The following is a 26,556-nucleotide window of genomic DNA, read 5'->3' on the forward strand; positions in this document are numbered from 1 at the left end:
TTTCATTCAGGCTTTCAAATGCCACACAAGCGAAGGGCTTGAGTGTGCATGTTAAAATGAGTAAAGAATGATTGTGAGGGGTTCAAATGGGCTTCATTGAAAGGAACTGACCCACATTACATTCAATCAGACAAATCTGATCAGAGCAGATGGGTCTCAATGGCAAAAATGTCTTTTTTTTGTCTCCCCAAAAAAGCCTGAGTGACAAAATGTCTCTGTCCCTATGGTTACCGTTCCTCATTCGGCTCTCTAACTGCCCTCATTATCATCCTTAAACACAACAAACATAAATAAATCAGGGCACTGGCCAGATGTTAGGGAAACATTAATGATGCAATGAATTTCCCCTTCTTTTCTTCCTGCGAGTCAATGGAATAAAAGGAAATATTAAACAGAATATACTGTGCTGTAGATGATTGTAAGGATGCTAATGTTGTTGATGAGCTGATTGGAAAGTAACTGGTGGCTGTGATGATAATGAAGATGCTAAGTGATCCTGATCACCGTACTTCTGGTATTCAAAGAACGAGGAAGAGAAAGAACCTCTGCTTGATGTTTATTCTTTGATCCAAGTTTGCAAGTCTATGCTAATGCGGATGAGAGAGCATATGGGGGACAGAAAATGAGCTACAAATAAACTGTACGGTAAACCATTATATTGCAGGATCATTTACCACAGCGGTGAACAAATGGCTTGTGTTGATAAATAACACTTGGTCATCCAGTGGAAAGTCTCATTACTTTAGGCCCTCACTACATTATGTGCTGTCTCCAAAAGTGCTGAGACTTTAAAGCTCCTCATCTTTGATGCGAGCACAAAGTAAGGATAGCTACAGCAGTAACATTTCAAAGGTACAGGATGCAGGAGCTCAATAGATTTAAAAGGTAATGAGGTGGAAAATACAGAAGTAGCAGCTATAACTTTGTTCTGCTACCAACAAGTCGGCCCACTGAGAGGCGAGGGAAGTAGGAGGAAAGGAGAGGAGACTTTGACTAATGAGGGGTTACTGGGTGGTGAGGGATAAAAGGTGGAGAGATACATAAAAAAGGGGGATGAATCCAGCACATGAAGAGTTTTAACCCAGAAAAATTAAACTGGGCCATATCAAAGCCATGTTTATAGGGATAGTTCATCAAAAAAATTATTTTGTAATTAATTAATTACTCTCATGTTGTTACAAACTTGAATGACTTGAAGGAAAACAAAAGAAAATAAAGAAGAATGTTTCAGCTGTTTTTGTTCATATAAGGAATGTCATTAGGATCCAAGAAAGGACATAAAGGTAGCATTTTACATCATTGCAAATTTAATTTAGTCCATTTAATAAACTATATTATCTGCCAAATATGAGGCATGAAGGTATTAAGATATTATAAACATTAACATCATGATTTTGAAACAAGGTGCATTGTGAAAAGTGCCATTTGACTAAAGACTTGATCTGACTTGAAAGTCATCCACGCAAATTTAATCCAAGTTGTCTGAAGCCATACAATTGAATTTAACCACTGAATTTGAGTGGATCACTTTACTTCCTGGTTGTAATATTAAAAACATGCATTTCAAACACTAGAAAGGGCCTATACCAAGAAAGTGTATGCATAGCCTATACTATGAATGGGAGAAAGTGCAATGTGCAATATGGTGGAATAAGTCTAATTCTAAATAAAACAGCCAATCGCCAATTGATTATTGCGTCACTGCAGCTGCTGTTAGTTTCCCAATGAAACACTTTATTTTGTTTCTTCCCCATTCTGTTGACTATATAACATTGCACCTATGTCACCGTTATGTTCAGTTTTCAGAGACTTTTAGTTTGTATTTCATCAGTTCCTGTGTATCTTTGTTTGTATTTCCACCACTCTTTAGTCTCCCTGATCACTGTCATTATGAGTTTGTTGAGGTTGTTTTAGCTGTGTGTCATTTAAGGGTTAGTTCACCCAAAAATGAAAATTCTGTCATTAATTATTTACCCTCATGTCGTTCGACACCCGTAAGACCTCCGTTCATCTTTGGAACAGATATTTTAGTTGAAATCTGATGGCTCTGAAAGGCCTCCATTGGCACAATGCACGGTTCACTCTCAAGGCCCTTAAAAGGTACTAAAGACGTCGTTACAAAGTCCATCTCACTACAGTGGTTCTAAAATAGCTTTATGAATCGGCGAGAATAGTTTTTGTGCGCAAAAAAACCCTAAATAACGACTTATATAGTGATGACGATTTCAAAACACGGCCTCATGAAGCTTCGAAGCACTATGAATCAGTAAGTCGAATGAGCAGTTTGGATCGCCAAATTTCAGCAGTTTGGAGGTTTGACACGGGATCCGAATCATGATTCGACTCACTGATTCATAACACTTCGAAGCTTCATGAGGCCGTGTTTTGAAATCGTCATCACTATATTGGATTCTACATTGATCGTGCTTTAGGTCTCGGCGTAGTGCTCAAAATGGGGTTAGAGTGTGCATTTCATGGAATCCCGAGCCCCGGCGCTACGTCATATTCTCGCGCATGCGTCGTGGAGGCACACGCGGAAGGCAATAACAAGCTGGATAAAAGTGTTATTTTGATTATTTTTTGCGCACAAAAACTATTGTCGTCGCATCGTAAGATTATTGTAGAGTCACTGTGGTGAGATGGACTTTGTAATGACATTTTAAGTGCCTTTTATCGGTCTTGGGAGTATAAGTGTACTGAATGCCAATGGAGGCCTAACTGAAGCCTTTCTCAGCCATCAGCTTTCAACAAAAATATCTTCATTTGTGTTCCGAATATGAACGGAGGTCTTACGGGTCTCAAACGACATAAGGGTGAGTAATTAATGACAGAATTTTCATTTTTGGGTGAACTAACCCTTTAAGTTCTCCACAACTTAAGTTCTCTCCCACAGTCATTCAATGTCCGGTCACATCTACGTCTAGTGTGTGTGTTGCTCAGCCTGTTTGCCTGTTCTTTGGATTACTGTTATTAGTTTGTGTTGGAACTCTATTTTTTATCTGTTTGCCTGCAACCACCCGTGACAACCTACATGTTAACTAAGTCTCATTAGAATATTAGTTGATAATTAGTAGACTGTTAGGGGTAGGGTTAGTAGAATAAGTTGACATGTAGTGGCAAAGTCAGTAGAATGTCTGTTGGGAGCATCAAAATAAATTGTTAGCAGATATTAAGCAGACAGTCTACAAATACTCTAATGAGAGTGTTGACATTTAGGCTTTACATTACTTAGTCAACAGAATGTCTAAAGGGAACCATCAAAATAAAGTGTTACTAAAACAGTTATTGTCCTGAGACGTGTGCTTAGAACTGCACAAGCGCATTGGCTGGTTCAGCCTGAAATATACACTTTTTAACACTATTTGAAAATAAGAAACTATGGGTCAAACATGGGTCAGTCCATGTTAGATTTTGTTGGCGATTTGACATATGTTAATTAAATGTGAATATGGCAAGCAGTTTTTTTCCCCCAATTTTTTTCCCCTATTCAAATAAATAGGACTTGGACACCCGCCGAATCATTTACATTATCATTTATCTGGCAGACGTTTTTATTCAAAGCAACTTTCATTGAATTCAAAGTAGGTTGTACATTTTATTAAGTTCATGCATTCCCTGGGAATCAAACCCATGATCTCAGTGTTGTTAACGGCATGTTGCTTGAGAAAATATTGATGTTTTGAAGTTTCATTTTTGGGTAAACTATTTATGCGCATACGCAATTATGGTCTGAGTTATAAGGATATAAAATAAAATAATTCAATCATTTTATAATAAAGAATTTGATTAACATGCAGCTGGGTGCATATAAAACCAACTGAATTATATATAATCTTTTATTATTTTTTCCCACACAGGTGTTTAGTGGCAATGTCAAACACATGGTTCAATTTTCTCATCACCCTGGAGGCACAATTGTACACTAACCCATCAACACTACCGGTGTAGAGAGCATTGTCGTAGGTCTCTCTTCCCCAATGACCTTTCCAATCAAATAACACATGCAGTCATAGCCAGAATTTCACTGCATCGACGTAATTGTGCTGCCAATGAAGCAATCACTTGTAATGGCACACAAATGAATGAATAACCGCAGACTGGCAAGACATTTACTTATTGACATTTAGTAATGAAACAATTAAGAGGCAGACTGTTTTCACATAGAGAGGTTAGCTCATGCTCCACCACAGCGTATCATATAGCAGAAGCTTCTTGCCATATCATACCCAGCTTGTTTTGCATGGAAACTGTTAGTTCAGATGACACAGCAGTTTTTGAACACATGCTTACAAAATCCTGCATATTTCAAGGCTTTGTAAATGTGCATGACCTAATAAAATATTTGAAGTATTCATTTTAAATATTGCTGCTTTTACATGAAAAAAGAAGCAACAAACAAGTAATTGAATGTATCTAAAATATTTTGGCACACATTTTTTATGTTGTTTCATGTCACACGATAGTGAAGGAGGAGAGAGGACCAGGCCTGGGATTTTATGTTGTTTTGTTTTAGTTTATGTGGCGGTCGTCCATGAGGGGATGCCGCTTTACTTTACTTTAATTTATTGTTTATGTTTATTTTAAAAATCAAAGTTATGTTTAAAGTTCACTTGTTCCCACCTCCTTATCAACAGACCTTGTGACGATCTACAACAGTACTTCTTCTTCAGTACTTCTTTAAAGCACAAACATTTACTTTAAAGTAAAACTTTAAAGTTTACATCATTACAAAGGTACTTAACCCTTAAACACATACCTCGGGCCTCCTGTTGTCCCGTTTATTTTTTGTAAAAAATTATATAGGGTCACTAATGACCCGAGGTGTGTAACAGTATATTTTTATGCACAACAATTGAATCTCTGATGACTGAATAAGTGCAATTCACCTTTATTCCACAAGATGACGATGATGAAGTGGCGTTTCACTCATAGTTACCGCAGGCAGAAAACAAAAGAATAGGAAGTATCATCAGCAAAACTTGAAATCGCTCAGCGATTTATTGCAGATCAAGAACTGAATTAAATCAAATATTAGTGCCACTGGATGGTGGATCTGGTGAAGACACTGTCAGCGATCAAAATATAGATTTTGAAGATGTTGAAAATTATACACTCACCTAAAGGATTATTAGGAACACCATACTAATACTGGGTTTGACCCCCTTTTACCTTCAGAACTCTCTTAATTTTACGTGGCATTGATTTAACAAGGTGCTGAAAGCATTCTTTAGAAATGTTGGCCCATATTGATAGGATAGCATCTTGCAGTTGATGGAGATTTGTGGGATGCACATCCAGGGCACGAAGCTCCCGTTCCACCACATCCCAAAGATGCTCTATTGGGTTGAGATCTGGTGACTGTGGGGGCCATTTTAGTACAGTGAACTCATTGTCATGTTCAAGAAACCAATTTGAAATGATTCGAGCTTTGTGACATGGTGCATTATCCTGCTGGAAGTAGCCATCAGAGGATGGGTACATGGTGGTCATAAAGGGATGGACATGGTCAGAAACAATGCTCAGGTAGGCCATGGTATTTAAACAATGCCCAATTGGCACTAAGGGGCCTAAAGTGTGCCAAGAAAGCATCCCCCACACCATTACACCACCACCACCAGCCTGCACAGTAGTAACAAGGCATGATGGATCCATGTTCTCATTCTGTTTACGCCAAATTCTGACCCTACCATCTGAATGTCTCAAAAGAAATCGAGACTCATCAGACCAGGCAACATTTTCCAGTCTTCAACTGTCCAATTTTGGTGAGCTCATGCAAATTGTAGCTTCTTTTTCCTATTTGTAGTGGAAATGAGTGGTACACGGTGGGGTCTTCTGCTGTTGTAGCCCATCCGCCTCAAGGTTGTGCGTGTTGTGGCTTCACAAATGCTTTGCTGCATACCTCGGTTGTAACGAGTGGTTATTTCAGTCAAAGTTGCTCTTCTATCAGCTTGAATCAGTCGGCCCATTCTCCTCTGACCTCTAGCATCAACAAGGCATTTTCGCCCACAGGACTGCCGCATACTGGATGTTTCTCCCTTTTCACACCATTCTTTGTAAACCCTAGAAATGGTTGTGCGTGAAAATCCCAGTAACTGAGCAGATTGTGAAATACTCAGACCGGCCCGTCTGGCACCAACAACCATGCCACGCTCAAAATTGCTTAAATCACCTTTCTTTCCCATTCTGACATTCAGTTTGGAGTTCAGGAGATTGTCGTGACCAGGACCACACCCCTAAATGCATTGCCATATGATTGGTTGATTACCGAACCAGGAAAGACCTCAATTGGATAGACCTACAACCAATCAGAGCAACGGAGCGACGCATAACGTTAGTTGTCAAATGTCAACAGAACTCAACTGCACTGTGTTGCCATGTCCGCGGGTTGAAGCGTCCCCAATTATGTGATATACAGACCCAGGAATGCGATTTTTAGCTGCCAGCCCTGCCAAAATAACATATTTTACCCCCCAAATGCCTTTTTTCCCGGAGAACCCCCCCTGGAAATCTATTGGGCTTGTTTTTGGCTAGTTTTGAGGAACGTTAGCAATTGGGCGGGTTTTGTTGTAAAAACTTGGCAACCCTGTACCTGCACGCACGCTGAAATAAGTAGCCTAACGTTAGAAGAAAAATATGAGTGTAAACGATCTTTGCCGGTGTTGTTAAAAAAAGGATACACAGAGTTTACTTACCAACACGATCATCATTTCTGAGAGAAATAGTAAAGGTGAATGCATATACGAACAAGTTCTCCGTTTAGGATTAGAACAAACTCAACCCAAGCGCCTTTGATGACGTAGATGATTACGTTACTGTTGATCATCTGTCCATCATCGTCTAAAGCCCGAACTGACAATTTCATTGGTCCGAACAGTTTCTGTTCGGGCATAATTACTTCTCTACCGATCAAGTCCAGACCGAACTGCCCGAGTAAAAATGTTGTGAGCGGGGCTAAGTTCGGCTGGCATCCAGGCTAAGCCAGATGCTGAATGTACTGGGAAATGACCTCTGACGAAGACAGTGATGATGGTATAAAACATCTGCTCAAACTGAAACCTTCCAAGCTCCAAAAGGTGTCATTGTTACAGTGTAACCATACAATTAAATACTAAGTAATATTAATACTACGTGTACTTACTAATTATGGTTAGGGTTAAAGATTGGTTGAGGGTTAGTTGCATGTAACTATGCATAATTGACTGTTATTACTATAGTAAAAACTACAGGTAAAATGTGTAACAGGGACACTGTAAAATAAAGTATGGCCAATTTAATTGAATTGAAGTACACTACAAGTGTTTCAGGATCACCATTCCACACTTCCCATGCCTGTTTCCTGCACACACCACTACATGTCCCATTATCCTCACTGGTCATCACCTGCACACCCTTCTTAATCACTACATCTGTCTGCCATCATGCTCACCAACTCTCCATAAAAGCCAGCACAATGGTTGTCTGGTCTCATCCTTGCTAACTTGGACTGCTTCAATGTCTATGTCTTGGACAGCCTGTATTGCTAATCGCTACTTACCTGCATCTACTTACCTATATCGCCTTCCTGTGCTCCAACAAAGATAAGAGACATTATTTTCTTCATCTTCAGCAATCATCAAGGTCTGTGGTGCAACGTCCCTGTTTGGACTGTTATATTCCTCATCCACTCTGGTTGTTGTTATCTACTACATTTGCCATCATCTCATTCACCCTGTTGGTTAATAAACTGTTTCATCATTTTACTCACTGTTCACTTGAGTCTTTGTCCTGTGACAAAGTTTACATTCAGAATCAAGCACACTTCTTTTTCACAAGGAACCTCAAACTTGAATTTCGCTCTGCATTTTAAAAATGTTAGTTGCTTAACAGCTCTGCAAGATGAGTCATCAATATTATCCCACAAAAGTAGGACTGTCTAAAGTCGGCATAAAACATGTTGCGATTTTGTCTTTTCTTCGCTATTGTGACATGCACTGATCAGACATAACATTATGACCGGTGAAGGGAATTACACTGATTATCTCTTCATCACGGCACCTGTTAGTGGGTGGAATATATTAGGCAGCAAATGAACATTTTGTCCTCAAAGTTGATGTGTTAAAAGCAGGAAAAAATGAGCAAATATACAGATTTGAGCTAGTTTGACAAGGGCCAAATTGTGATGGCTAGACGACTGGGTCAGAGCATCTCCAAAACTGCAGCTCTTGCGGGGTGTTCTCGGTCTGCAGTGGTCAGTATCTATCAAAAGTGGTCCAAGGAAGGGAACAGTGGTGAACTGGTGACAGGGTCATGGGTGGCCAAGCCTCATTGATGCACGTGGGGAGCGAAATGGTATTACCTTTTGGCTGTGGTCTCTTTCAGCAGGATCATCTGCCCTGCCACATAGTAAAAATGATTCAGGAAGGGGTTGAGGAGCACAACAATGAGTTTGAGGTGTTGACTTGGCCTCCAAATTCCCCAGATCTCAATCCAAGCGAGCATCTGTGGGATTTGCTGAACAAAGTCCGATCCATGGAGACCCCACCTCACAACTGGACTTAAAGGATCTGCTGCTAACATATTGGTGCCAGATACCACAGCACACCTCCAGGGGTCTAGTGGAGCCCGTGCCTCGACAGGTCTGGGCTGTTTTGGCAGCAATAGGGGGACCAACACAATATTAGGAATGTAATGTTATGCCTGATCGGTGTATATCTGAGTAAAACGGCTTCTAAAACAACAAGAAACATAGAAACTTGATGTTGTTTATCTGGAATTTGTTGGATCATTGTGGTTTGATATAGAGTGGTGCAGGAAGGACGTATTTTTGTAGGCCAAAACCTGGGAACGAGTTACCATTTTAGCACTTCCAGTTCCATCCTCATGAAGTCAATGAGAATTTTTGAATGGGTTTTTGGTGAAATGTCTGAAATAAGGTCAAGATATTTTCATGTTTTACAACATTAACTTCAGTAATGCCCTCTTGTATTTTTTTTTTTTTTTAAAGCTTTTACTTGCCTGGAAAAGGGCAGTTGCTAACAAGTGGATAAATGGCACTACAGAGGTTGTCTGGGTCATTACATGTCATCAGCTGAACAGGTAAACTCATCTCACTAGTTCATTTTCACAGCCTTATTGAGTTTATAATTGTGCTCTTGCAAACTATTATAACTTGTTTCAGGGAAAATGTTTTTAAACAGAGTAGTCGGTAGTTTAGTGATGATGATGCAACCTCGTGTAGTTTGTTTATAGACATAGTTTTGGACTTCTGCAGATTAAATTTATGCTTCAAAATTCATAAAAGTTCTGTTTATTTGTGATGAACAAAACTTTTAAGAATCATACACTTTTGTAAGTCACAGACCTTATTTTCTGCAATAATCCAAAAGCCAATGGAAAAATCTTATTGCGTTTTTGTCGAGGGAACCAGTGTGATGCAAACATCCAGGCTGGCCTACAAAAATACATCATTACTGCAGCGCTCTATTGTTGCGAACTCATGTGAGTGATAGCTTGTCCCGCCCTTGCACCAGTAAACACTTCAACAGAGAAGATCTCTTAAAGGAAGGGCAGGCAGTTTCGGAGAGACTAGCAATAGCAAGCTAGCTTTGAAAACATAAGATCCCACCCTCCCTTCAGAGCGTCTCCATAGCCACGCCTCCTCCAAAACACAAGAACATGCAGAGTCTGTAAAGTGTCACGAGATACAGCATTAAATTACCTTATGTCTCTAAGCATGTAACATTACAATAATAATGAACGCAAACAACTTACAGAGCTCTTACTCGTACCACCTAACTGCTGCAGATTCATTTTGCCATTGATCGTGTTGTCATAACACATAACTTTAAATATGAGGATGTGAAAAGCTCTGAATAGAATGTCACGGGTTGCTTAATTATCTCTTAATTACGGCAGTACAGACCACATGGTGTGAATGCAGCATAAACTTTTTTGTTTTTTTTCCAGAAGAAACTGTAAAAAGTTGCTGCTGTTTGTTTGCAGCGCTCTGTGACTGTCTGTCTACAACTCTGCATTGAGGATGTCTGTGTGAGCACGGTCACATTGGTATGGAATTCCACAGGACATCCTATCATTGCATTCGGACCGAACATCCTGAGACTTCCACAGAAAATATATGTCCTTTTTTGTAATATTTAGACCCTTTACAGTATAACAAGAAGTGTTTATGGAAAAACATTGGCTTCCCTACTTTTAAGAGATGTCACTGCAAAAGTGAGTGGATGTTATTTTTATTCAAGATTACAAGGCAAGGCACAATCATTAAAAAATAATGGATGTGCATGGATAAATAATGTATAATAAATACTCCAATATTCTATAAAAATAAGAATGGTCAATTTTTAATTTCATGGTGACTTTTAAATGCTAAAAGTAAAGCTTCTTAAATGCATTAGCCCATAGATGGCAGCAAAACTAACATGCACGTGGTCTTAAAGGGATAGTTCACCCAACAATGAAAATTAGCCCATGATTTACTCCCTAGGTGTACATGGCATTCGAAAAATTCTAAAAAGAGTTATATTAAAAATGTCCAGGCTAATCCAAGCATTATAATGGCATTGACTTGATGGGTCGTTTATGAAGTCCATAAAAGTGCATCTATCCATCATATAACTGCTCCACACAGCTCTGGGGGGTTAATAAAGGCCTTCCGAAGCAAAGCGGCACGTTTGTGTAAGAAAAATATCCATATTTAAAACTTTATAGACTAAAATAACTATCTTCCGGCTGTCAGCAGAACGCAAGTCGACTTACGGCGAAAGAGTAACCCTTGACGCATGTGTATTGGCGAATGCAGAAGTGCAGAGGATAGAGCAAAACAAAACACCTCACATGAATTAGAAGTCTAAAACGAGACATTTTAAAGAGAAATGGCGGAGAATTTCGATATAGGAGAAGAGGGGCTTGAGTTTGTTGCCCAGCCCTATCCACGAGAGGTTTCAAAGCTTGCGATGCTCCTGTACATTGCGTCAGGGGTTGCTCTTTTAGCGCAAGTCGACTTGCGTACTGCTGGCCGCCGGAAGTTATTTTAGTCTATAAATTTTTAAATATGAATATTTTTCTTACACTTCGCTTCAGAAGGCCTTTATTAACTCCCCAGAGCCACGTGGAGCAGTTTTATGATGGATGATGCACTTTTATGGACTTCATAAATGACCCATTAAGTCAATGGCATTATAAAGCTTGGAAGAGCCAGGACTTTTTTAATATAAACTCTGATTGTATTCGTCTGAAAGAAGAATGTCATATATACCTAGGATGACTTGAGGGTGAGTAAATCATGGGCTAATTTTTATTTTTAGGTGAACAAACCCTTTAAAAAGCTTTTTTTTTTTTAGGTGTATATGACTCTCTTTTTTTTAAATTACATTTCAAGAACCTACAAAAAAACATAACCAAGATACATACGGCATACATGTAACAAATCTTTCAAATATATGTAACACATATATATATATATATATATATATACAGCCCTACAGAATGTAATGCTTTAGCCTAATTGTGAAACTAGAAAAAGAAAACCAAAAAATTGTGTTGAAAACGTGAATGAAAGATTTGTTACATGTATCCCGTGTATATATATATATATATATATACATATATATATATATATATATATATACATATATATATATATATATACATATATATATATATATATATATATACATATATATATATATATACATATATATATATATATATATATATATACATATATATATATATATATACATATATATATATATATATATATATATATATATATATATATATATATATATATATACATATATACATATACTGTATATATAGCCTATATATGAAGAGTTCAGATGCAAAAGCCAAACTTCGGTCAAAAATGAGATAACAATAGGCTGAGTGAATGCTCTCCGCATATAGTATAAATACTTTCACTTCAAACCCACTAAATCCCAGCCTCAACCCATTCAGAAGTACCAGTACTTAGAAAACTATACATAGAAGCCTGACAAAAATGCTTATGTTTTTTCTTATTATTACTCATTCTTATTTATTGTATCTGCATTCAATGAGTCATAGAATGTTTACATCTTTGTAAAAAATTGTAAACTTTATTTTTTGATAAAAAAAAAACTAAATAAAAACAACAAACAAACAAACAAACAAACAAACAAACAAACAAAAAAACCTCAGGGGAGGGATAAATACACATTGCCTTAGCTTTATGTAAAATGAAACTTCCCAGGGAGAAGTATGAACTTCTTAAAAATAGTTCGTTGCACGTCATGGGGCTCCTCTTGCATGAGATATTTAAAATAGTAGCTACTGGACAAAACACAATATGCCACTGTACACGTTTATTTATCTTTTTACGATATTCACAATGAAAGCTAGCTAATCCAATAGAGCGACTGAGATGGTTAGAGCGCCTCTACCCATCAATCAAGCGCTCTGTGAGCAGGCTCCGCCCCCTACACACTAAACCCATTTGATAAAACACCGAGAGCCGGAGAAATCAAAGACACCGACACTACACGGTCGTCCGCTACCGTTGTAGCATCACCACCGATCCAGTAGGACGTCTCCAGCTCTCTCATTATCAAAGGACGCAAACAATAGCGACGTCGGGAAGGGATCTAGAGGAATATTACCCTCTTAACAGAACAATGAACGCAGGCTGATTTCCCAGGTAAGCCGCGCGCTCGTGCCTGTTATAATAGCAGCGTTTTGTGAATGCAAGATTTAATAAGCCTTAAAATGCGGGGATAAGTATATTACGAGGATGTGCGTATTTTTCTTTTTCATTGAGCTACATTCACGCTAACCGTCATTTACTCCACGTTGCTCTGTGGACACAATGTAAGAGACGGACGCGACATGAAATGATTCGAGCGCGTGATCCAGTTGTGCAGTTCTGCAGTGATGGCTGCACAACATCTGAGTGCTTTTGCTTGTAAACCCTGTGCTGGCGTTCAAAACACACGCAGTGTTGAGATCAATGTGCTCCACAACCTTGCCCCTCCGTGTTCACTGGCTCGTCATTTGTTATGCTTGCTGAAGTTCAATGAGATACCTTAAGGCAGCCCTGAAGTGCAGTCTGATGGTATCTACAAGACATGCAAGAACACTTCATCTGCCTGATGAGCAGGCTTGGGAGATCATGTGCTAGTTGGGTGGTAGGGATTCTAGGGATGGAAGTTTTAAATTAATTGACTGACTTCCAGATTTTAGTCTTGTTAGGTCTATTGCATGTATGCATGGTGTCCTTGTATTTAACATATCCTCAAAAAAACAGTAAAACCAGTTGTGAGGATTGTCATATCTTAACGGCAGTGTCTTCTGAAATGATGCAGTGTGTTAGTTGTTTCTTAGTACAATAGAACTTGATGTTTACATGGTTTCTTGGTGAACGGCTTATGGACTCAACACCAATGCTATATGTATTGTATATTAAACATTAATAAAAAGAAGCGTCAATATTTCATCAAGCATTTTCTCATTTATTCTTTGTTTGGCTATTATTAGTCACATTTTATTTAAAGAGATTATTATTTTAACGAATCCTTGGTAAGCAGTAAGTGCACTGATGGTGGCTTTAAAATATTTGTTAACTACATTTACTCAGATTTTTTGTTTCTCAAGTCATTTCAAGTTCATTTCTGTTGATTAGGTGAATTATTATTATTTGCCAATTAGTCCATTTCACTGTGATCATGTGTATAGTGTTTTTCAATATTTTTTTATTATAAGTTTTCATTTTAATGATTGCTTATTAATTTTGTGCTTTTAGTTTTAAATATTTCTATTTAGCTTTCATTTCAGTTTTAGTCATTTTAATATGCATTGTATTTAATTTAGTTGCCAAGGCAGGATTTTTGTGTTTCCCCTGGCATTGAAAACAAGTATTATAGTTATTATTAATACATCATTTTGTATAATTACATAAATTGGGTTCCGCAAGTTTAGGTGTCCAAGTTTGTGTGTGTGGATGTGCTTTAGTGGGTGAATCTGGGAGATTTTCCAGCATCACAAGAACAACAAGCAGTGTGACAGGCTCAATTCAGATGAAGTCACAAGAACAATGGGACATTTTGTGGCAGATAGAAAAATGCCTATACTGGGAAATAGTGTCTTGAGAAAATGGGTGCAATTTTAAACTGTAGAAGAACAACAACAAGACCAGACACAAAGCCTATTGTGCTAGAACACCCCAACATGCACACATTCCAGACCTATGAGAGACTAAAAGTAATACATTTCAAATGGAATTGATCTAATTGTTTGTAGTATACAACCATTTAGTTCCTGTAAATCATACTTTTGATTTTTTTTTTTAAATCACACATACATTTGTGTGCAAGGTGATCTGTTCAAGGTCTGTTGGATGGAAAATCTGGTTAATCTGGAGAGTCTCAATTACTTGTTATGCATAATGTTAACTTTAGAGTGTAGCTACTAAAATGCAAAGATCAATAAATGCAAAATAGGCTAAGCAAGTTAAGTTGTAAATAAAACCAAGGTTATTTGGGTTTGTTTTACACGAAACTACCATTTCATTCTTTCAGCTTTAAAATTTCATGTTTAATTCAATGTGTTACTTGCCATTTCTTTGTCATTTTGAAAATAGTGAAAATGGTTTCAAAGTAAACCCATATTTGTTGGTTCTGTTAAAGCTAGTTGTTGCTGATCAGTGCAGTTTATACCGGTTTCGCAGGTATAAAAACACCCTTGCATTAATATGGATCTTGGAGCTAGAGATCAGGCCATTATTTAACACCATTTCTCAGAGGAGAGACAGTATGATCTGCATATGAAAACACTGATGCTACAGGATTGCAGTTGGAATTCATTTTTAAAATGAAACATGATGCTGGCTGTATTGTCCACCAGGCCATATCACACATGTGGCTTATTGATCGTCACTGCATCTTGCAGTTCCTGATCAATGGCAGTGTCCATTTGGGTTTTATGTTGTATAGATTGTAAGTGGGGTCAGTAGAACACTGTTGCCTTTTAATAGTTTTCAGGTCAGAGTTCTTTGATTCTATACATGTTCAATATCCGTTTGTCCCGTGTTATAGCCTATTGTTTGTGGTTAGTGCCAACTAGGTTAGTGGTTTTCAGACTTATTTTAAGAGCAACCCTTTTTTCTTTTTTAAATTGATGTGACCCATATACAACCATTTACATGCAGTCAAGCCATGTTGTGCTTCCGCTTGTTTTTAAAAATGGTTTATTTTGTTATTAAAGATATGCTTCCCGTTTCCCGCCTCCTCCTTCCCTGAGTCTTGAACTTTGTTGCATGCGCATATACATTTTCCTTTTAATAATCATGGTGACTTTTTTTTTTCCTTTTTTTTTTAAGTCTCCAGGGTTTGAAAACCTGTGATCTAAGACTAAGATCTAAATAATTTTAGAATTTGCACTGCCAATATTTTCCCTGGCTCAGCACTAAAATGTGAAATTGTATTTATGTTTAATTAAATGTTTTTTCAGAAAATTGATTTTGATGGATTTAAGGAAATGTCATGTGCATGTACTTACTTAATTTTTCAATTCCTTTTGATTTTCCTGACAGAAACCTACCAAATCGGCGAAGGTCTCATTTTCTTTAAAAGTCGTTCACACATTGGCGATTTTATAAAAATAAATAAATAAAATCAAACAGATTAGCTACATTTAGCTTAATAGCTAAATAGTTTTCATTTCCCACACTTTTATATTATATTAATTATATTTAATTATTCATATTTTATAAATAAAAAATAGTTTCAGGCCAGTTGACACAAAGTGTAGTAAAGGTAGTTAAATGTACTATATGTTAATGTAGTAATAGCTGGGTTTTTTTTAGTAATAGCTTATATTTAAATCAAATGAACGTAACACAAATTGTATATTTATGTAATATGAATCTGTCTGTTTTAACATTGCCTGTCTAGTTATTTTATGTGTTGGTTGAGCCAAAGACAAATTTCCAACTCAAATACACAAATATAAAAGTGTGGGGAATGCAAATTCTATCGGTTTGATCCTGTTTTTGTTCTCCCTCTAATCTCTTCCGCCTTTTAAATGGCCATGAGGTGTATTTTTGCACATAGAATGTATAAGTCACGCAGCAGACATGCATTTTCTTTTCTTTTTTTGAAGCAATGTAGCAGTCTTTGTTGTGTGGGTGTTTTTCACGATTGAAAAAAAAGAGAACAGCGGAGCTGCAATCAGGTTGAGGTAATTATAAAAGGCAGCAGGGTGAAGATCTTCAGCACTACTGATTTGCAGATTTAATCAGTCATAAGTCATTACATCCCAATGTACACAAAGAATATCAGGCAAATATAATTACCGCACAACAGCCACGGTAACCTTAACCCTCCAAACAATCAAATCACTTAACTAGTACAAGGTCATTTCAGAAGGATGGCATAAACGGCAGACCCAGAACAGACAGCGCAATGGATGTTATTGCACGTTAACCAAATCCCAGATCTCCGGTGTTAAAGACCAAAGGTTTTGTTGGCTATTTGAATACAATTTGCCCTGCCATTCAGTGGTGAGGCTAGCATTTGTTGAGGCGTATGTGACACTAGTATTCATGCACAGTCTGATGCACATTGTCTACTGATGACAGTGTTATGTTGTCAACTGGCTGGGTATTTTAAAATGTAAAAATGTAAATGTCTGTTCATCTTGGTACACAAATTAAGATATTTCTAATATTCTTTAATCATTTTTGAGAGTATCCAAAACTATGCATCACAAAGTAGGAAAATACATTGCAATAATCAATATGAATCAATTGATTTAGTCAGCTTTGGTTTTGGTGTAATGGATTTTCAATGGAGGAACAGAAATGTCTAAGTTTTCATTAAAAAAAATGTTGCTTAAGTTTGTTTCAAAGATGAACGAAGGAGAGCGATTTTGGCAGTGAAGCGTTTTTTTTTTTTTTGTGGTTGAGCATTATCTCCTTTCACAGATAGTCTGTTTCTATATTAAAAAAGTATTTGCTCTGCCTTTTAAATGATTTTGTTCCATTTATTATGCTGCTTGTCATCTATTGGCATTGTGCAAGCAGAATGCGACGATTGGTCGGTGTTGTATTTGTCCCTCCCCTCCTCCACTGTGATTGGACGGCTGGGTAAAAAGTGACAGTGATGAGCTCTGCTTTTTACCTAAAGTTGAACATTCTTCAACTCTCGGCGAACGGTAGAAAACACCCGAGCACTCAACGTGAAGTTGGTAGGTTGCTAAAATGAAGACTTCTAAGATTTGTGGTTGTGAGATTCATGGTGTTTTGTCTTCATAAAAGAACTTTGCAACTACCGCAAATGGTAGGCTTGTGTCTTTAAAGTTTGCCAACACATTTCTCAAACACAACTATAGTCTGCTTTGTGCTTTGTTTTTGAAATATTCAGTGCAAATTAATTCTGCATGAAGGGGAAACTCTGACCAAAGTCAAAACACCATTTTCTCTTGTTTCTTCAGTGTTGTGTGCGAAAAAGAATGCTGCGATAATTACGTCCAAAATAAGCTACAGGCATGTAGTCGGGATAAAAGATGCGCATGAACCAATTTAAAATTATTATGCATATTTAAATATTTCACCTATTGGTGTTTTTATTGAATTAATTTTTTATACCTTGTTGCATATCTCTTGTCTCTGCATCAGATCCAACTGTATGATTCTGTACTAACTGACTTCCCCAATTTTATGTAGCATTTCAGCCACAGTCATCACCAGTCATCATGCTCTTAGATCTTCTGATAAATGAAACGTCAATGTTTGTGTTTGTCTGTTGAGTTTGAGTATGGCCGCTCAGTTGATGAAAATTGAGTCTTATGCTCAACAGTCGTCTAAATGTCTGCCTGTCTTCTAAATATCTGTCTGACTGTCATCTAAATATCTATCTGTCTACCGTAAATATCTGTCTGACTGTCGTCTAAATATCTGTCTGTCTGTCATCTAAATATCTGTCTGTCTGTCGTCTATATATCTGTCTGTCGTCTAAATATCTGTCTGCCGTATCTCTGTCTGTCTGTCTCTGTCTGTCATCTAAATATCTATCTGTCTACCGTAAATATCTGTCTGACTGTCGTCTAAATATGTCTGTCTGTCGTCTAAATATCTGTCTGCCGTATCTCTGTCTGTCTGTCATCTAAATATCTATCTGTCTACCGTAAATATCTGTCTGACTGTCGTCTAAATATGTCTGTCTGTCGTCTATATATCTGTCTGTCGTCTAAATATCTGTCTGCCGTATCTCTGTCTGTCTGTCTCTGTCTGTCATCTAAATATCTATCTGTCTACCGTAAATATCTGTCTGACTGTCGTCTAAATATGTCTGTCTGTCGTCTATATATCTGTCTGTCGTCTAAATATCTGTCTGCCGTATCTCTGTCTGTCTGTCTCTGTCTGTCATCTAAATATCTATCTGTCTACCGTAAATATCTGTCTGACTGTCGTCTAAATATGTCTGTCTGTCGTCTATATATCTGTCTGTCGTCTAAATATCTGTCTGCCGTATCTCTGTCTGTCTGACTGTCGTCTAAATATCTGTCTGACTGGCTTCTAAAGTAAATATCTATCTGTCTACTGTAAATATCTGTCTGTCTGTCATCTAAATATGTCGGTCTGTCGTCTAAATATCTGTCTGTCTCTGTCGTCTAAATATCTACCTGTCAGTGTCTACTGTAAATATCTGACTGTCGTCTAAACATCTGTCTATCTATCTGTCTGTCTCTGTCTGTCGTCTAAATAGCTATATGTCTGTCGTTTAAATAGCTATCTGTCTGTCGTCTAAATATCTATCTGTCTACCGTAAATATCTGTCTGACTGTCATCTAAATGTCTGTCATCTAAATATGTCGGTCTGTCGTCTAAATATCTGTCTGTCGTAAATGTCTGTCTGTCTGGCAAAAATGTGTAATTGGTCCTATCTTATTGTGTTAGCCAAAAATTCTAAATTTGTACATCCAGATTGATCTCACGGGAAAACAACAATTTTACAAGGTGGCAATTTCGTATGAATCGTACAGTACTATTATTGGAAAAAAGTAAGCATCTAGGTCTACCCCTAAACATACTGTACCGGTCACTTGGGGGTAAGCTGATAGTATGGAAACGAATGCTAAAATGTATAATGGTTACAAATTGCCATGAGATTTGTGTTTGTACAACCCTGCTATAACATCTAACAGAAATGTGGTATAGATGGTTGCCCTAGTCACACTCTATCTCATAAAATACTAAAGCTCATTTAGTTTAATTTAGGCCATTCATCCACACTGACTTACAGTATGCTAATTAAAGGGCTGATTCCCATGGAGCACCCTGAGGTTAAATTTATTGCTCAGTGGCACAATAAGAACAGACTAGATTTTGATCACCGTAAGTCTTCAGTTCCTGGGTCACCAATGCTTGGGATTAGACTTGAGCTTTCTGCATTACAAAGTTCGTTCGGCTCTTTAACCTTCAAGTCACTGCCATCTGAAGTCCTCCATGATGAACAGTCAGAGAAAAATGGGCTGTAAGTACATGAATCTGAACATTTGCTTCCTTTGGAGTTTGCTCACGGCTGATAAAGCATTATGTTCATATGAACATGTCTCAACAATTTCAAGAGCTGAGAGCATCTAAAAGCCCAGATTTAAAATAAAGAGCTCCTGCTGTTATAAACACTGCAGAAAGACTTCGAAGGGCTCAAACAAAAAAGAATTATGATTATGAAAAATTTGAATGTGATTGAACTTGTTGACGGTCTCATTCAAGTCTCACACTTTGAGGAAATCTCATGAAGTACTCTGTGTTTGAACTCAAAGCTGTGCGGTTGTGCGGCAGTGAGTCATATAGTCTCTCTGGTCTTAATGCAAGAAGCGAGATTGTCAATCTTTTAAGAGCTTTATAACATCTCCACCTGTTCTTTTACAGATTATCTGTATTCTGCGTCTGTATTAAATCATAATACGGTTTAATCCATTCTTGATTCTCTAAAGTCTCTAAGTCGCATAACATTTGGCATGATGCCAATTTCAGTTTTCAATATCAGTCTCACTTTTTGTTAAGTCATACTTTTTGTACTTTCCCAGAAATGTTATTTAAATGTGGTCGATATTTTGTCATGTTCATGGATTTTTTTGCTAATGTCAAACTGTAACAGATGAAACATTCACTTTAACATTTTGAGAAAAAAAATATTTAACATGATGTATCAATATCTAAATAAAATACAGCATCTTTGAAAATCAGAGTTCCTGAAAACATTGCATGTTTATGAGTATACTGAAGTACTGTTTAGAACTGTGGTGTGAAATTCATGCTTCATGCACCTACTGTTAATCATTTTTCCTATTGTCCTATGCACCTATTGTCAATCATGTAGTGCATCTTTTATTCTATATGTACAGTGTTGCATTACACACAACTTGAGTAACATAACCAGATCCATTTTTTTCAAGTAACGTAATGCATTACTTTTTAAATATTTAAGTTACTTTTTTCCAAGTCATGCAAGTTACTCGGTTTTCCCACTTATTTATTGACAATTTCCCATGTCCCCATGTTGAGAGTAATCGGGAGAAAGTGCAGAGGCGTTGTGTGTAAACATGATGCATATTGTAGTTATAGACTAAATGTGAGTATGTATTTACTTATCTCACTTGCACAAAAACTGATTCCGATTCACAAATTCTGAATAGTATGCAAACCTGCAATATTTAAATGTTAAATGACATGCATTTATTTTTTATATAGGTTGAATTCAGGGTGATTGGGACACCCTGTCATCTCAATGGCAAAAAGTGTCCCAATCAACTTAAATTCAATCTCTTTTTTTTTTTTACAGATTTTTGCCCAGATTTACTAACAGCTTGTTACTGTACTGTCATGACTTACTAAAGACATGCAGTGAAAAATTAGCGCTGAAAAGATGTGGACAGGGTTATTTTTGCGGGTGACTTTATTGCATCTAAGGAGTTTCCCTTTCAGATGCAAAATTTATGGGAGGAAAGTATTTAATGAATCGTGCAAGGTGATTTTAGTCAATTAAAAATATATTTGAACCATTTTTTACGGTTAATTTGTGCTGCTCTTTGTAGAATGTGTTGGTCATTATGGAAATGATCTGGCTGTATCTGTGTTCTTTAATTTGCCCGTCGCCAGTAGATCACATGCTGAACTTTCCACTCCCATCAGCGGGTTTTTTTTTTTTTTTTTTTGGGAATTGCGTTCTCACACTAATTTCCGTTTAGTAACTCTGGCCCTATGTATTTATAATCTCACTTTATTAACCAATGTCTTTGCTGCTGACCTTCGATCCAATTCAACCATACTAATAAGCAAAAATTACTATATAAACATCACATTTGTTTTTTGCTATTCTTCTGCAATTCAGAATGGCAGCACCACTGAAGGATTTAAGCTGTGTCCTCTACTCTACAGGTGTGAATTTGCATTTCCTTCAGCCTGAGACTTTTCACACTTTTGGGGTGAAAGGGAGGGACTTTTGCCAAAATAGATTTTTTTTTAAGTCCATGATGAGAAAGTAATGTGACCCATTACTTCCATCAACTTAAAAGTAACACAACTAGTTACTTTTTTTTAGGGAGTAACTTTCCCCATATGCACACTGAAGTGCAAATGTCTTGTCATTTACATAATTTGTGCCGAGGAGCATTCAGTTATTGAACAGATCAGACAGGCACATAGACATTTTATAATGTGCACTATTGATTAGTTATTTAATTTATTTTAGCTACTGGACTGATCATTGCATGTTTACCACCATTGCTGCGTCGTTGTGTTTTGTTTTCTGTATCTTCTTTGTCTACAATGTTGTAGGAGTTTGGTGTGGTTTTTACTTTATTGTTAGTTATTGTTATCTGTGCTAGTGTTCAATGTGGCTCTCTTGAGTGTAAAACAAATTCCCCTTGGGGCAATAAAGGTTTTATTCATTCATTGTCGTTACTCTAAAGAACCGTTTATGCTTGATCAATTAATTAGTTATTGATTGATTAGTTGATTGTTGCCCTTGACTAAGTTGGTTATCGATTATAACCGACTTTTATTGGTCGTTGCAGCCTAGAAAGAACCTTTTGGTAAACATTTAATCAGATTTAGTCCTTTAAGCAAGGATTTTGATAATCTGGTTTATTGCTGATATTTTTGTTTCAGATCAAGTTCTAAATGGCTGGCTAAATTTAGTAGCCAAATTGGCTTGAGGAAATTTTTTTAAATCTTGTCCTTGTCATTGACAGACTTTTCTTTAATATTAGATGAAATAAAATAAAAAATCAGAGATGAAAAAGACGATTTCATTGACATTTCCATGGCAGTGAAATTCCACGATTCTCAATACTACTGATTAAAGCACAACAGTTTCTTTTGAAATTTGAGAGCGAGAGAGGCCTGATTGTATTACTATAATATTCACATTGTGAGTGGTAAGTGGATCAAAAAGAGCAATTATTTTAAGCACATTCAAATATTTTACTTGGCAGAATGACATTAATGTGTAATGCTATTTCTTGTGCAACTTGTTAAAACCGATTTAGCTGCTTGATTAATCGTTAAAAGATCTTGATTCAATCATCCACACGATCTCATTCCTAAATGTTACTTTCGACCTGTGTATATTTAAACCTTTGACAAAGAGAGCAGTGTCATGAAGTATAAAACGGCTTCACAAACCACACAGTATCGTTATTTCTGTTGTAAATATTCATATTATCACAGAAGTACAGGGATAAAAGATTTATTGTTTGTATATAAAACAGATAAATGTATATGTGTACGTTCACTAGAACGGCATAATCGTTTTTTTTTTTTTTTACAAAACTCCATCGATTCGCTTCAGAAGGCCTTTATTTAACCCCTGGAGGCATGTGGAGTACGTTTATGATTGGTGGATGCACTTCTTCAAACTCAATGGATCCAGTCACTGCCATTATAAAGCTTGGAAGCGTCCGGATATTTATTAATGTAACTCTGACTGTGTTCATCAGAAAAAAGAAAGTCATATACATACAAACTTACTCCTTTTAAAGCTGCTTGTGAACCGATCATCTCTTCCTTCTAGTTAATTTATAGCATAAAATGAACATGAATGAACATCAGAAAGAATGTTTCAACTGTGTAAAGACGTCATTTATACACCTTTTCAAATTCAAGTCCTCCGACATTTATCTACTTACTCTCCTGACTGCTGCTTTGGACAAAATGGCAGATTTGGCGGATTATGATTGGTCAGCTTGCCTGTCAATCAAACTCCCGCGGGAAGGGTGAATTGAACATTTTGTCAGAACCGTTTTGTGATTTTTGTTTAGTTGTCTGTCTAGAATCAAGGGAGAATTGTGAGCAAAAATTTTGATTTCTCAATTTATCCAGAATTGTGCAGCTCTAATTTAAAGGAGTACTAGAATCAATATTTTAATTAATTTTAATTTTCTTCTTCCAAAGTATTGGTACTTTTGACATCCCTGCAAATTTTCCTTAGGTTTGTGCGGTTCATATTTTCTTATTTCCGTGGCTGGTGGAGCATGAAGCTGCCGAGCCTTCCATTAAAGTGACTGAGGGATGGATGGCTCGCACGCAGCCCTGTGTGTCCCAGCGCAGCGCTGCTTTACACTGCTCTCTGTGGTGCGGTCTAATGGGCTGTCAGGTGTCAGGGGCAGCCGCTGTGTAACACCGCACAGACTCTGGCCCAGGGGAGACAGGACTGTAATTTCAGATGAAGTTCTGGGCCAGACCTCCAAGCGCCAAGAGGGTAAATTTATCTGGGGTGGGCTTTGGACCTCAATGAAATTGAACGAACTTCAATTAGAAGTACACAACGCAAGTGTAATTGAGTCTAACAGAAAGCTTGTAAAGCCCTGAGCAGGGTGTGAGCAGGTCACTGTGGTGGCATGTTCAGGTAATTGTTAATTCTGCAGTGGAGAAAATACTATGCGCAGAGATGACTTCTCTGCTGACATAGCAATTTTATGATCAAAGACACGACACCTACACCGTTTGTAGTGGAAGTGAAGCGTGTCCAGAAGACCAGAACATAATTTCAAGATATAATCTTATCAGTTTTATGACAGATGTTTAACTTCCTCTTTTTTGTTTAAATTCCTCTTTATCTTTTGGCTTTCAAGATGAAAGATGAAATGTATGACTTCTTTGACCAAGTTTAGTATGGCCCATACTTGGTCAAACAAGTCATACATTTCATGGGTTATATATTAAATGGGTTAATAATAAAATATACTTGGTACTTTTTACCACTAAAAAAGTTATTTAAATCTTTTGCTTTAGTGCGCCAGTAGGAAATATCAGTTTACATTTCCAAATACTCCTTTTGCTATTAATTGTATTAATTACATGCATCTTGGATATTATGCCACAATTATGGATTTCTTCTGTCTCTGGTTATTCTGTCTCTTTATGTAATCCTCGGCGGACTTTATGATGGTGAGATCAGATCTCTATGTGGACCATACCCCGTGTGTGTGTGTGTGTGTGTGTGTGGTGTGTGTGTGTGTGTGTGTGTGTGTGTGTATGTATGTATGTATGAGTATATGGATTATTACAGTGATTAACACAATGAGTGTTTGGATGTTGTAAACTTATTGCTTGACAATTCTTCACAATAAAGCAAAAGGTATAAATGACTTGTTGCTTTGGAGTTTAGATTGTTTGGTAACACTTTATTTTACAGTGTCCTTATGTCACATGTACTTGTAGTTATAGTAAATTATACATAATACATGCAACTAACTCTATACCTAATATTACCCAGTCCTTAAATGTATAATTACACATTGTAAGTACATCGTACAATAAAGTGTAAACAATTTAAATGTTTTTGAAGTCTCTTATGCCCACCAGGGCTGCATTTCATCAAAAACCCAGTAAAAACAATAATATTGTGAAATGGGTTGCAGTTGCACTTTATTTTAAGGTGTCAGTTTTACAGTGTACATTTAAAGGTGAACTATGCAGGATTTTTGCAGTAAAATATCCAGAAACCACTAGGCCAGTGTTATATATTTTGTTCAGTTGAGTACTTAGAATATCCCAAATGTTTTCAACTATTTGTAAATCGTGAGAAAATTGCTATTTTAACCAAGGAACCGGGACGTGTGAGCTATGCGTGTGAGGGAGTCGCCTGTCGATTGCGTCATATCTGCGTCACCATCGGTTTCCGGTTTTATTCAGTGAAACACTTACTCACTGCATTGTGAACAAGTGTCATAGCAGCCGCCGAGCGAACGTCATAACTTCCTTTTCAACACACTCAGAAATATCTAATACGATAAACAGAGTTGCGTTACCTCAAACTCATGACTGGAAAAGAGGAAGTGGCGCCGGCAACCGTGTCATAATAAAAGTCCCGCTCTTCAATTGCTCCTGCGGCCTTGCTCAGCTCCACAACACTTGGTCCTGCTCTGCTTCAGACTACAGTAATGTTAATAATCGCATCCATGAACATGATTTCTGCCCGAGTCCTATCCTGACTGTTTCCCACCGGCTGTGAGGTGAAGATCACATGTCCCGAGATTCTGCGCTCAAACGTGCCGTCCTCAAACTACGCCTTTGTTTTGAACAGGCGACCTCTAGTGGACGGAAAAGTTACATAGTGTAGCTTTGAGTACAGAGTAATAATTAAAAACATGTACTTACTATAGGGTTAGGATGTGGTTAAGGTTAGTTGTATGTAATTATGCACAGTTTATAGTTATTACTATAGTAAATACATTTACATGTTAATTTACATGCACATGTAACGTGCAACAAGGACACTGCAAAATAAAGTTAATTTTGCCTATTACTATTTTTTTTTTTTGTATTTACCAATAATTATACTACAATATTTATTGTTGAATATAATTACATGTTGAATAATTTGACTATATTTTAAAATATAAAATATGCCTGTGATGTCCAAGCTGAATTATCAGCAGCCATTTTGTCACCATGGCTTATTTTTTTTTTTATCACCTGTGGAACACTAATACACGCTTTGAAGAATGTTGGGGATTTCACGCCGGAGAAATGTTTTCATAGTTCCTGTGTTCACATCGCTGGAACTGGGAACGATTTTAGTTCTAGGAATGTCCCTTGTGGGGACTAAATCTTCAGAGTAGGACCTAAACCAGCACAATAGGAACTACCGGTGATGTGAATGTACATTAATTGGTCTAGCGCATGCGAATCACCGGTACCCACCATTTTTAACACGGTTCCCGCGGGGTCTTAAAAAGTCTTAAATTTCAAAATCTAAATTGTAGGCCTTAAAAAGTCTTAAATTCTCTGAAGTATTGAGTTCTAGGTCTTAAATAGTTTTAAACGGGTCTTAAATTATCCTACGTCCATGTAACGCTACCTCTAATGCTCATTGAAATTCTCCTGCAGCGCTTTTGTGTGTTTTTTTTTTATTCCGGGCTGTTGTAGTTCTTTCTTTCGCTAGTCCTACTATAGGTCCCTGTATTACAACTACAAATGAGACCAGCATGCATTTTATATTGCAGCCAATCAGCTTTCATGTTATTGGCGCGGGTCTCTTTCGGATTGTACCACAGACGCATCAAACGGAT

The 26,556-nt window shown here is 37.2% G+C and overlaps 1 protein-coding gene across 1 annotated transcript in view; it reads left to right on the forward strand.

The window, feature by feature from the left end:
• The first annotated feature begins 12,427 nt into the window (after positions 1 to 12,427).
• st6gal2a (ST6 beta-galactosamide alpha-2,6-sialyltranferase 2a) overlaps positions 12,428 to 26,556 on the forward strand; it is a 99,875-nt gene continuing 85,746 nt past the window's right edge. Inside the window, exon 1 of the mRNA XM_079821024.1 lies at positions 12,428 to 12,676. The gene's annotated coding sequence lies outside the window, so the exon portion shown is untranslated. The remainder of the gene's footprint in view (positions 12,677 to 26,556) is intronic.

This window comes from Gobio gobio (assembly GCF_949357685.1).
Source record: "Gobio gobio genome assembly, chromosome: 7".
Lineage (NCBI taxonomy): Eukaryota > Metazoa > Chordata > Actinopteri > Cypriniformes > Gobionidae > Gobio > Gobio gobio.